Genomic DNA, 14,237 nt, shown 5'->3' with positions numbered 1-14,237 from the left:
GCTTGTACTTAGATTTGGAGCTACAAACTTGTAATCAGAAGAGCAGTAATGTCAGGCTGGGGTTTCAGAAGTTCTAAGTTAGAAGAACAAATCCTGATGATATTACGGAATTTTATATAAAACAGAACAAAAAAGCTAACTTCGTATGGATTTTCTCAGTGACCTGTGACCATCCAGACACAATATTTTAGAGAAATATTCATTGTAGCCTGTCTGGGAAGTAACAAGAAACTGATCACAGCCTGTCCTTGAGTACCTAAGTCATCTCTTGACAACTTCATTTACCAATACCAGAAAAATCATCTTTTACCAAAATAAATCTGAAAAGAAATACAAGCTCTCACCAACACACTCTCCAACAATACCAGAAGTCAGGAGCCTTTTACAAACTTTTTTTAGGAAAAGCATCACATGAATCATGTCAGAACAGAACCTGGGGGGCTGCTAATTCTCTAATCTTGAGGTCCAGAAGCAACCTCAAGGACCTCTGTGCTATTTTATGCCAGTTTCCTCCTGCTGTATGCATCCTGGTCTCTGACAAATGCCTGGTAACACTGAAAACTTGTAACATCAACAAAGAGCTCTACAACTGAAGAGGAGAAACAAGCCTTCCACATCAAAAGTCACCCCACTCCAAAGACAAAAAAGCAGACCTTGTTCCTGCTTACTCTTGGACACGAAGAATTTGTCTCCCTTGTCCCACACTTTGCCTCCACAATCACTTCATTAAATTGACCTGCAGAATAGCACTCACAAGAGTCAGAATGTAAGCTAATTTATTTAAGGTGTATACACTGGTGCACTGGGGGGCTTGTGCCACCCCAACTGCGCCACTAGTGTCACTCAAGCAGTGACAGTTTATAACACACAAAATTCACACTCATGATTCCACAAAGCAGGTATTGCTAACTCACTCTAGGCAGTGAGTTGTCCTATGCTATCTAATTCCTTGAATGTTTTCTCATTTTTCACTCATTCTTGGACACATGCAGTATATAGTCAAGTCTGTCTGAATAAGTTTTCCTTTGTGGCAATTGGTCCAGTTTCTTATCTGAAGGTTTCAGGTCTGGAATTCCAGGAGCTTCTTCCCCTGCAATGTGCTACTGACAAGCAAAAGCCTTGCCTCCATTCTACCAAACTCCTCAAGTCCTGCCTATTCCTAGGAAGCCACCCCCTAAACTCCACCTAAACTAGCCCAAGTCCTGCCTATTCCTAGTAAATCCCTCCCCAAACTCCACCTCTGAAGTAAGGTTTCCTATCAATTCAAACGAGGTGCCCACCCCCCTATATAACTCCCCTGTATAGGGTTCATGCTAGGGTTTCTACCTTTACTCAAAATAACACCTTATTTCCTTCCACACAAGCAACGGAGAGTTTCCCTGCAAGATGTCAGCGTAAATTTCTTTTAAGACATTTCCTTTTGAATCCAATGCTTACGCAAGCATTCATCAAAACTACGGAAATCTTTTACTAATAGAGTTTCAAAAGAGGTCACTCAACCATGTTTAAGTAACTTTTTAATTTAATTAAGTATTGAACACTGGGTAGATTACAAGAAGATGGCAGAACAGATAAAGAATAGCATTAGAAATGCAAAGAGAAACTTTGAAAATAGAAGGTAAAAGCCATGCTAAACAAACCCTTTTCCAGCGTTACAAATTAAGAGATCAAGGAAGGGGAAAATGAAAACATTAGAGGCCAAAACAATAAACTGAATTACTTATGGCAGCAAAATGCCTGAACTATTACTTATTGTGTTCTCAACAGGTTTTCAAAAGGGAAGGATAAAAAGTGTTTTCTTTATTTATTTATTGGTGTGTGTGTGGCGGCTGATCCAGCTGCATAAGGTTACAAAGAGCAAGGCAGGAGTTTACTGTGAAAAGCTCAGTTAAGTGTGTGCCAGGAACCTAATCTTGCTACCAGCCTCTGATAAAATGCAGCAAGAAAGTTCTTGTGTTTTCTGCATTATTACTCCTTATTAAACTAGATTTCTGTTAGCGTGTGATATGAGGAGACACTTACATTGTGCTATGTCAGGTCATGTCAAATCCCATCAAGTCTTATGATGGGAGATAGCTTGATGCAACCTGACGTGGTACATATTAGTGCCAATGGAAAAAGCCAAAAATGGCTTGACATTTAAACAAATACACCCCATGTGCCGAGGCACAGCAAGATCCAGATGTGGCTTCATCTTAAAGCTCTACAAAGATACCACTCATGGAAAGCCATGGAGTTCAGAGAAAAAATAAAATCAAAACTATAAAGCACATTCTGCAGAAGCAGACATCTATAAACACTCATGATCAGATCTATTAAATATGATGTTGAGATTTTATGAATTAAGAAAACTCAATTATCTTGCATTTATTTATTTCCAAGATTGTCAAAAACAACCCCATGCAGATCTGTAGTAAATAAAGCAACAGAAAGAGCCGATCAGCTGTACTGAAGGTCAAGGTTATCTTTCTCATCTTCCCCAACACTGTCTCAGTTACTCATTGATGCTGCTCTGTTAGCTTACATTTCAGAGACACTCAATCCATAGAGGTGTATAGCATTTACCCACCCAAAACACACTCTGAGGAAATGAACTTAGTCTTTCTGCATTTACATTAAAGACTTGCCTTCGTTTTGTTACAAGACATCACCAGGTTCAGATTGAGAAGGGGAAAAAAAATAATAACAAATGTAAAGCATGCCATAGGAGGAAGGGAGCACAAAAACATGTTAAGCGAGTAGGATTTGGTTTCGCTGGCCTTGTCACTCCTTGTACAGGCAATTGTAGTAACATTGATCTTTTCACTGTTGAAAGGACTCCAATGCATGCAAATGAACTGTCAAGTCCTGGAAAATATTTCACCCATTCCTCAATCTGAACGGTTTGATAAAGGTCTCAGCAAAATCTCGCTGTTCTGCACTGTGCCTTACAGAGATGCAGAGGGTACTTCCAGCAGACATTCTTTACACAGTTTGCCTACGCTATATTTATTCATAAGAACTGTGCCTTTTAGGCACTTAAATTGACTTAAAGGTGCACAAAACTAGTAAACTAGGAGATAATTCGAACAATCACTGCTTAAACTTACTACTTGCCTGAAATTGTAAGGCTGGAATACGCATCACTAAAAGAATCACAGGCACATGGAAGGGGTTGTCAAGTACCAGCTTTCAGTGGTTTTGAAGATCGTTAGCACCTTTTAAAAGAGAAAAGAAAGAACCTTAAATATACTGAATAGATCTTTCCCTTCATCCATATTAACAGCTGCCCCTCAGGACTCCACAACAGTTACTTTTTTTAAAACAGAGCATTCAAAGAGAAGAATAATACTTTTGTCCTCAACTTCACCATGAACAGATCTCAAGTATTTCAATAAAACTTTAAATATTTAAATACCATTGCTAAGGAAAGTTTTACCCAGCATAAGCCCCTGATTCTTACAGCAAGTTGCTCCCTGCTTAAATAAACACCTTTCCCAGCCATTTCTCAGGGATCAGATGGAGAAGACCAAAGGTGGATTTTGGCATCAACAATGATTTATTCACACAAAGCAGTTTAAATGCAGGCAATATATTCCTGTCACCCAGTCAGCTGACAAAATGTCAGTCGTCTTTATCAGTTGTTTCAGTGCCTCCTGCCAGCTGCCATCAATCTTTGAAATAAACACTATAAATAAAACTGCATAGGCAAACGGCTGCCAAAGAAACCAGAGGTTAAAGGCATTTCACCTATTATGCAATTAAGTGCCAATGGTTATTTTGATCAGAAGCCTAAATTCAAAGTGAATGGCAGAGTTTCTGATGGGGAAGAAACAAGGAGTTGGGTCGTTTTCTTTTGTTTTGTTTCTTTTCTCTTTTAAAACACAGACAGCAGCAGACTTCCTTACCCCTTTGGTCTCACCATCCTGCAGACTGGCCACTGCAAAATCTTTTTTAAGGGTGCCCTATGCCTACAAAGCAAAGCAAACCACTTACTGTGGTCTGAGTTGAGAAAAGATAACAAGACAAACATGAATTAGGGACACCTAGCAGTGTGCAGCCAAACAGGCTGGCTTGGCTGAACATGCAGAGATCAAGCATTGCCCAGCCAATGCCCGCAGCGCACCTGAAGGCATCCAAAAACGTACTGCTCAGGCTCACCTACAACCAAGGAGTCCCATCAGGCTGGCGAGACCTGGCCCAAGTACTTCCTTGCATACTCAACCAGAGGGGCAGGGCCAAGCTTGAGGGACTGCCCCTTAAACATGCAGGGCTCGTTTCCTTTCTTGCTTAGTCAGCCTCACCTGTGCATGGGAGAAATGAGGAAGAACAGGGCCCCACATGTGACCTAAGACAAGGATGGGAAATAATGGTGGCAGAAAATTAAAATAATTCCCGAGAGGGTCCCCCTTGTAGAAGTTTGTCTTATTTTTCAAACCTCTAAATTGAAAGCAGGAAAGGTGGTGTGGAAAATATAAAAAATAAATAAGGCTATTGAAAGAACACTAAGAACATAAGCAAAAAGACAAAGAGAAAATTATAGTATACACCTGATAGAACTATCTGGTAGCTACTCATCCATCAATATCCATCAGTAGCTATTGGCTGCTCCTTTTTGACTCTTCAGAGACAAGACAGTAGACAACACGTGCCTGCTTTGGCAGCACATACACTAAAATTGGAATGATACAGAGAAGATTAACATGACCCCTGCACAAGGATGACATTCCAAGTCATGAAGAATTGCATATTTTTTTCTCCATATTTGTTGCAGAGAATTTGGACCAGATGACCATCAAGAGTCCTTTTCAACTTGAACAATTCCATGATTCTAAGTCTTGGCACAGGAATAAAAAAGTCCACCTGTTTTCTTCCTGCTATATCTGCCATCTTTCCATAGTCCACCTAGTCAACACAAAATAAATGATGACATAGCATATCCTTTCCAGAGAAAGGTGTTATAATAGCTAAGGTACACACACAGTTTTCAAACCTCTATGCAGAAATAAATCCTGAGTGTAAATTACAAACATTTTCCTCATTTCAAGCCCCACATCTATTTTGTCTCCACCTTGCAAGATAATATCTAGTTATTGGCTGAGTTGGCAATTGTCTTCTAAACCCTCACAGATGTTATTGCACAGTTCCCAGCCTAAAAAATAAGAATATCCAGCTGAGAATGACAAGGATCTATTGCTATTGAGAGGATTGCTGTAGCAGTTGAAACTCTATGATAAAAAAAAACAAACAGTCTTAATAACCAACTTAATATTGTGAGGATTACCAAACAACACTGATTCCAGAAGCTTCCAACACTGGTTTTTGTCTTTTGAGGCCGTGGCTGTAACACTTGTGAGATGTTTAAATGACAAATGGCCCCAGGTTTCCAAATAGCATTGCACAGTTGTCTGACTGTTATCAGGTGGCTGAAAGCAATGAAGAAAACAATGTTTTTCCCTGGGGGGATTAGTTCTTGGATGTTAGAAAGCGTATTATCAAGTGCTCACATCTTCACCTTCAGCAGGGTTAAGCACATTATGTATCCTGACCTTCACAGAAGAGAAGACTACTAAGTACCGCCCATAGGAAGATGTAGAGCCAAAGAGACCTCCAGAATTTCAGATGATCCAGCAGATGTCCAAGCTCACACATATCCTAGAAAGGATGTACTTCCCAGCAAAGCTACAGCTGCTCATATCCACCAGACCTTCTGGGTTCTCTGGGCACAACTAGTCTGATCCTTCTGGCAGTTTCTAACTTCCATGAAACCGAGCATCTAATGCAAAGTCTGAAATATTCAAATGTGATTCACAGAGCTTTTTCTGTCAAGCCTGCTTCCAACCAGCATTTGGCACAGCTGATGGGGCTAACTACGGAGGGCTTCAAAAGCACACAATTCCGCAGAAACATCAATGCATCAGTCCTTAACTCACACAGGCGCATTTCTGGTCTATCAAATTGTCATATGCAGAAGCATCCATTAGGGAAACCAGCACCATTTTGTCCTCACCGGAGTTACATTTGGCTTGTTTTCACAGCGTCATTTTGGCAGGATTCTTTTGGCCAGTTTAAGAACAGATCTGGAGAGGAGACAATTACAGTGTGTGTCTGCTGCTCAAGGGAAATGCCAAATTCCCTTTTCTATGGATGACTTCTCTAATTACTACTATTATTTCTATCTGTTGCCTGTAAAAATCTGAGTGAAATCCTGGTCCCATGGAAACCAATGACAAGACTCATATTCATGTCACCACGGTTTCACATCTGGTTTTCCAGATGTTTTGTACTCCAGCCTCGTCAGCTTCCTTCTATCAGACCTTTGTGGTATAACGGAGCAGAGCTTGCCTTGCCATATCGTGTTTGATGGAAATTTCCCCCCCATGTCCTAATGATGAATCATCACTCAGAATCCCAGTATCCTTTCTCTAACAGAAGACGATGCTGCCTGACAAAACTTTGCATATTATACTGCATTATTTATATCAGGTCAAAATCTGCTGTGGGAATTGCTAATTGGAAGAACAGCCGCTGCCTGTGTTTTCCTCTAGGCAGACTGGCAGGCAATATAAAATTGCAAAGGAGAATGTTCCACCTATCCATAGTCGGTATAGCCCCTTTTCCTTTCAAAAATCTCCTATTGGCTGTTTCTCCTTGTCTTCCCTTCTACACATCACAGAGTCCCAATGCAACTTGTTGGGAGGAAATGATGAGAGCTTTTGGCATCACATGTGCTGAAGCCTCTTGTGAATCCTATGGGAATGGCAACCAGCCAAGCCCAGAGCTCCAAGCCTGAAGAGGAAGGCAGGTGTTGAAGCACAACCAGCATGTATAGCTGCCAGAACAGCAGGAGGGTGAGCATGGGGCTCTGGATGTGCACTTCACTGCTATGGTTCAGAGATCACAAGGCTGGATGTACAGCCTGCTTCTGGGCCATCAAAAATGAACCACTACCGGTCATGGAGAATTGGTTTATATGCTGAATACCAAGGAGACTTAAAACAGGTTGTCTACACATGTTCCCTGGCAAACATGTTATTCTTTTAAGCACTTACAGTGGAAGTGAATAATTAAAGCTTTTGAGTTGAACAATATTTTTGGGATTGGAGTTCTCATAATTAAAAGGAAAATGGTGAAGAATTAATCTTTGCAATTCTTTTTGTTGTTGTTGCTATAATGTGGTCTCTCTTCCCATGCCAGTAACTGAATTCCATAAAATCAAGGACTTATTAAAAAAGAAAACAACCACAATTCTTGCATGTTTAAGGGACAAGCTACATTCCTCAGTTATTAAGCATACAATTAAAAACCATAAAAATTTAATTCTTCTTTCATTTAATTGGTAAGGTCAATACCAATTATAATATAAGAGTACTTCAATTTCAAGTTTTATCTCCTACATTAGTTTTCATTAAGGTGTTAAATGAAAAGAAATCATTGTTAAAGACAAAAAGAAATTGCCAGTGAACCAAGCAGGCAGCGTCTGTTAGCGCTGTTAAATGCACTACAGGGAGATTGCTCCCACAGATTCATACGTTGTAGGAATTATCTGGGGATGAGGAAAAAAAAGGAGCCTGGAAAATTCCACACAATTCTTATCTGTTGGACTTCATCTCTGCTCTAATATGAAAGACCAAATAATAACATTAACAGCACAATAAAGCCTGTTCTCACCCTCCAAACATCATAAGTGACGATCGTAAAGGAAAGGGAAAATACATATCTGTCACAGAGAAGATTATAGAATTCAACAGCTTTAATCTATTTTCTTATTTTTCCAAGAAATATTTCATTTACACTTGCAAAGAAATATGTGATTTGTTTTGCTTGGAGACTATATGGGCCAATAGAGAGCCACAGATCATGCCTGAGACAAAGGGACAGGTAGTAACTTGAAATTTCTCTACCAGACATGATAGTGCATTCAAGTGGTATGTGCAGCATTGAATATGCATATTAGTTAGTTAAATGAAGGTTGGGAAGACCCTGTGCTAGGCAGAATCTGTGGAGCCAGGGCTCAGGCAGATGCCACTACATTGGATGTGCTTTGGCAATATGTCAAGCTCTATTAAAATACAAATTCAATTAAAGAAAGCTCTACATGTTAACCAATGATAATCGCCACAATGATACCTGTCCAGATCTGTGCATGCCTGTGAACAGTGCCCAAAATGCTGCTGGAAAGCCACTTGGAATGGGGCGCTGATCCTAAAATGAATTACTCTGGCAGGCAGGTAGGGCACATGTGACAGAGTGTGAGACGGGCAGAGAGAAGAGAGCACCAGCCCTGCGTTCCCAGCCCTCATAGCTGACCACTCCTCTGCTGAGATACACAGCAAGAACTGCACTGCAGCTGTCATTGCCTCCTGAGTCGGGTAAGGACACAAGTACCTGGAAGACCTTAACTGGCTCTTTCCCCATCCCATCATGAGATTTAGGGGATGAAAAATGGGCTGGGCTGAAACGATGTGGTGAAGTACAAGTTTATGCTCTCGTTAGTTTTACACCTTAAATGGCAAAAATGCCTGAAGTTGGAAACATCTGCATGTTATCTTGGATATGCACAAAAAATGTGGTACTGATGCTGCTGCAATTGTGTATCATTTAACTTGCAATACTAAATGCATATATTTTAAAAACGTAGCAGTTGCAAGAATACTGCCCTACAGCCGCAAAGGATTTCCAGTAAAGCTGCTGCTCTTCTCATCCCCTGGTTAGAGACAGTGGGAACAGCAGTTCCACAGTTACTGTGAAGCTGTCACGTCTCTAATGACAACCCAAACATTTAGATGAAATGCATTGTGCTAGCTGTGCATATATGACTGTGCAGAGCAAAGCTTGCCAGAATAACTACCCTTATTAAAAATAAGTGGAATGTGAGATGGAAGAGCCATTACAGCTGCTTCTGTTAGGGAATGCTGCTACAAATTAAGCAAAAATCCCTGAATCATCCATGTCACTTCTAGACACTGGTATGTTAGAATGCTCAGCTTGGCAGATAGTGAGGTAGTATGCTATGTGTAATGGAGAAGAAAAAGATGGTGAGGTTTCCACGGGAAACGAGAACAATAGGAAAGGGAAGGAGACATGGCAGAGATGGAAAAATAGGGAAAAGTTCCATATGGAAAGGTATGAAAAGTAAAAGAAGATGGGAACATGAGAATAGGGCAAATGGAGAGATTAAATAATTAAGAATAATTATATCAATTATTAAAAATCTATGTGTTAAGTACAGTTCAAACTACTGCTTTCCAAAAATATTTCCTTCAGACAAATGTTTTTTGCAGTTGTCATATACTTCTCCTTTGGGAAGCTGGATCAGATTCTAACAGCATAAAAGATGACTCTAAAACTCCCATTAAGAATGCCACCACAGTTTTGTGACAGTTACAATTTCATGATGCTATTACTGTCTCCAAATTCTTGGTATGGATGCAATGAAATAGGCCTTGATGACAAATTACAGTGCAGGGCTGCATTGTTTATGGTTTTCTGTAGTGGTTGTGGGTCCTCCTTTGGGCTCTGGGTCTCTTTTTGAGTCAGAGCTGCTCTCTGAGCACAAAGCACTAGAGATGAGCTAAGACTGCTGGATGAAGGAGTTGTTCTGGGTCACCTCATTATACAACTCACGTCAGTTTGGTTAGATAAAGCAGTTTTAGCAGGGTATCTGGTGATGGAACAAGGGGAAATGACCGGAAACTTAAAGAAGGTAGATTTAGGTTGGGCATAAGGGAAAAGTCTTTCCCTGTGAGGGCTTTAATGCACTGGAACACGTTCCTCAGAGATGTGATGGGAGTCCTGTCCCCACAGACACCCAAGGTAAGGTTGGATGGGGCTTTGAGCACCTGATCAAGCTGTAGGTGCTCCTGTTCATTGAAAGGGAGTTGGATTAGCTGACATTTAAAGGTCTCTTCCTTAAGAGTAAGGATTCGGTGATTCTATACTTTATAGATTGCACATGCCCAGACCACCTTGTCTGACTTCTTGTTATTGAAAGGCCTCAAATATCTGTTATTACTTGGAAGAAATCTGACACAGGAAACAGAAGAGGACCCCAATATGAGAAAAAAAAAACACAAAGTTTAAATAAGTCAAACGTGGCATTCCTTTGGGGTGAAGCTTACCTGACACGGAGGACTGAATCAAAGCTTTCAATTATCACATCATATGGTTAAAACTTTCAGTAATGTTTAGGGTTTAGGATGATCTTCTCCCTGAAGTTAGTTCCACTTCATCAAAGCTTTACTGGCTGCAGTTTTTGTCAATGAGCTAGGACATGCCATGTAACGCTGACAGCCAGGTCACATCCTATACACTCACGCCAATGATCTCCCTCTTTGCGCAAAGCAGCAGACATTGATGTGGCAAGGACTGCAAAATTTGCACTAGTGCTGCGTACGCTGTAATTGGACAGACAAAACCTTTTAGACTTTGACACTGTCAGCCTGACAACTTCACGAGTAATAAATTCCTGGAAAAACACAGAAATTACGGTACTTCACATCCTCCCATCTCCCCCATCCTAATAAGTGGAAAGGGTGTTTTGGCACCTTTCTGTTCTATCAATTATTCTAGGCAAGACTGTTGATTTATGAAGCAAAGGAAAAAAAAATTGTGAAGACATAAGATCTAAGGATCCATCATGGGTCTCTGCCAAGACAGTTTAAGAACAACCTGATTACTTTTTATCCAGTTATTCAGATATGTATGACAACTTCTCTGTGGCTCATACTTGCCCTTTAGCAGGCAGAAACAACAATAGGATTTCTGCTTCTAAGTTTTAATTCAGGATATTTTTTTAGAAGGAGGTCAGGTTTCTAACAGTGACAATCTTGCCCCTGGAGCTATGTATTGTTTCACCTATCCCACAGGTTGTGACTACTCAGTACCAAAGAGAGGGCACGATGGACCACAGTGAATAGGGCTGTATCTGTGGAAAGCGTACCTAACCTTGTCTATTAGAGAAAAGTGGTTAAGTGGTAAATTCCCCTGAATAAACAAACCTTGTCTTTTTGCCAAGAAAATGCAGTTTTTGCAGGCTTTACAGTCACAACCCCACAGGGTGAAAACTGTATCCATTGGGAAATTACACTTCTATCTACATATGTCTATCACAGGTATGTTGCTACTGTGCTGATTTTATAACTATTACACAGCGTATATAGAGTCGTAAAGGTACAGGATTTCTTTGAGAAATCCCAGAAATCATTTCACTAGAAATGGATGCTTTTTCTCCTTCTGTATGTGATTACATTTACCTTATGACAGGCATATGTGAGAAAGGGAATCTGAAATAATTAAGTGCAGCATTTTTACATAAGCAAAGCCAAGTAGTTCCAAAAATCTACATATGTTAAATCTTTGTCATCCTCTGCATCAAGCTATATTTATAAGCTAACTTGCCATGCTGATACAATTCTTCCTACAGGTAAACAGACCTATAAGGATTAAGTATATGCTGTAGGTTTTCAAAACATTCATGTAAATTTTTAGGGCTTTCAGTTTTATTTTCTCCTCTTTTCACTAACTTAACCCCCAGGATATTGTTTGGCAATTGTATGAATGGAAAGTAGCTCATGCTTATCAGGCTAATAAACTGATAGCAGGTAGGCTGCAGGTACCAGAGCTCCACCTTGTTTTCTTGCTTTACAAAAAGGCTTGTAAAGAGCTGCCCCCTCTACTTCAACTGTTCCATGATTAGGAAGGGAGCTATTAATCCACCACTAGCCAGTATTGTTTTCCATATGAGACCTAATATTTATTAAAAAGAATGCATCATCTGTATAAATTCAACAAGGGCAGGGAGGCAGTACACTGAATTGTTTTGTTCTGCATCTTCAATATAGTGAAGTGCTTCAGCGCAAGACAGCTCACTTACTCTGCTGGTACTAAAAGTTAAAATATAGAGGGTGCAGCTGACAGTGCATAAGAAAACAAAATCTATATCTGAATGCCAATCCCGAATCTTTGTCTGGCAAAATGAATTTAAATGGCAGAGGGCTGAAAAGGTACCATATAAAATATGCATTTTACTGCTTGAATCTTAATGGGGTTTCTTTTTGCATTTATATAAGTTCTTCAAAGATTTATTCTCTCAATTATCAATCAGAAGAACTCATAAAGGTAAAGTCAGTGGACCGTGAAGGATTAGAGCTGTCTGAAAAGACAGATGCACATTTGGCAGCCCTTGTGCACTGCAAAAACCCATTTGACACCAATCCTTGGCCCAAACAGTGGCTGACAAATGAAGTTGGTTATTATGAACTCTTTCAATTTTAAAACAAAAACAACAAACCCCAATAGACAAACCCGCCAAAAAACCTCACTTAAACAAAAATTCAGGCAATGCTTAATATAAATATTTAATTTAGGGAAATTTTGTAAATTAGTAAGTCCTTATTTTCTTTCTTAGGTCTCATAAAAGAAGCTAATGACGTTCAACTCCATCATAAGAGTATCCCATTTAATTACAGCAGTTTCTATGTTGAAGAAATCTGTAAGTTGAGGGCTTTTTCCTAATGCAGGTCTGCTTTTTTCCCCATGGACTATGAGCACTTGAAAATACTGAGAGTAACAGAATCACAGAACAACTGAGAAATTTTCACCCCTGTTAATTATTTAATCCGAATCCCATCCCTGCTCAGAACAAGGTCAGCTGGAGCCCAGGAACACGTCCAGTTGGATACAGATGGATGAAGACCTCACAACCACTCTGGGCAACATGTTCCGGTGTGTCTTTATAAATTATTTGCTCTTCCAGAAAATAAATACATAATCTGACAAGGGTATATCAAAAGTTATCAACCATTACACGCTTAGCTATTATTTTTTAAGGTTTATCAATGAGCTGCATGGATACTGATCAACTGATTATGGTTTGTTTGAATATCCAGTAAAAAACTCAGTGTATCCCAAACGGGCTGGGAATTCTCATCCTGGGCAGGAATTTAGCTGAGAAACAAATGTTTAAACTCTCTCAAATTCAAACACTCACAGCAATGTAAAAATGTTCAGTACATTACTTTTTGGTCTCATAAAATGCACTCCATAAATAAACAAACAACAAGACATAGCCTAACCAAAAACAAGTAAACAAACAAACTCTGGCACTATGTGAGTTTTGAATCCATCAGCACTTACAACATGATTTTCTCTGGCCACATCCACAGTGCCTGAGGCAGCACAGCAGATCTTGCACTAGCAACACATTTGCTGGCACTTTTCTGGAGATCAGTGCTGCTATTCTGCCTTTCGATCGGAGGCAGCACCTCAGCTCTGCACTGTGCCACCGGGTGGGCTCAGATGAAGAAAGCTTTAGTTAAATGAGACAGCAAGATGCTTCATTGAGCAGTGGAGATCTCCTCATTGACTCTGGCATTTCCCCACAGGTCACTAATCCCATAAAGCTTCTTGCCTCCTCTACTGAAAAACTGGCCTTTGAGTTAATCTGTTGGCTTGCTGAAAGCATTATTCTTGGCTTGTTACTAGGGAGTGATAATTAGAGGAAATTTCAAGTCCCTCTTTGCAGTTCTGCCTATGCAACATGTTGCCCAGATCTGCAGGTTCACAATTCCAGCTGAATGTCATCCTGCCCTCATTTCGAACATCCTTCAGACAGGTGGCAATATAAATTATCCGTGAAGATTTTAGCCATAAATCAAGAGGCACTGCAGAGAGTATGTATAAGATTGGACAGGGACCTGGAAAACTGAATGTCGCTCCATTTCCTTATGTCTTTCTCTCTTCCCATATTTATTCAGTGTTTGAACCAACTAATAGGTCACTCCGATGTGCTACACGTACCTATTTTACATACAGAAAGTAGTCAGCCACAGCACTACTTCAATGCTAACAATATTTATCATTAAGATAGTACAAGGCGCAGAACTACGACATTAGGAGATAGCAAATGTCTGAAAAACACAGTGTTATCATAGCCACTCCTCACAGCAATTTTTCAATGATAGTGTTATAATATCCTCCCAGTCTAATGACAGGCTTTGCCATGTTCAAAAGATCCATTCCATATTTATGTCCCTTTTTTTCCCTTAAGAAGTTCTTTAAAGAGCTGTTCTGCTAAATTGTGCAGAGAAGAGACATCCTTTAACTATTTCATCACATTAAGTAGGATTCTAAAGTAGGATAATTTTTAAGATAATGGAAGCTTTTCTTCTCTTCCCGGAAAAGAATGGAAAGAAACTAGCATAATTTTTTTCACTACTTCTGGACAGCATTTTCCCCCTCTTTTATTATTCGGAGCA

At 39.9% G+C, this 14,237-nt stretch overlaps 1 non-coding gene across 1 annotated transcript; it reads left to right on the top strand.

Annotated features, from left to right (window-relative positions):
* The first annotated feature begins 4,627 nt into the window (after positions 1–4,627).
* Positions 4,628–4,734, top strand: LOC140250847 (U6 spliceosomal RNA). Its single transcript, XR_011903303.1, has one exon. It is a non-coding gene; the product is annotated as a U6 spliceosomal RNA (small nuclear RNA).
* Positions 4,735–14,237: the final 9,503 nt, after the last annotated feature.

This window comes from Excalfactoria chinensis, chromosome 3, assembly GCF_039878825.1.
Source record: "Excalfactoria chinensis isolate bCotChi1 chromosome 3, bCotChi1.hap2, whole genome shotgun sequence".
Lineage (NCBI taxonomy): Eukaryota > Metazoa > Chordata > Aves > Galliformes > Phasianidae > Excalfactoria > Excalfactoria chinensis.
Note: the sequence above shows the minus strand (reverse complement) of the source record. Positions and strands in the feature narration are given on the sequence as shown.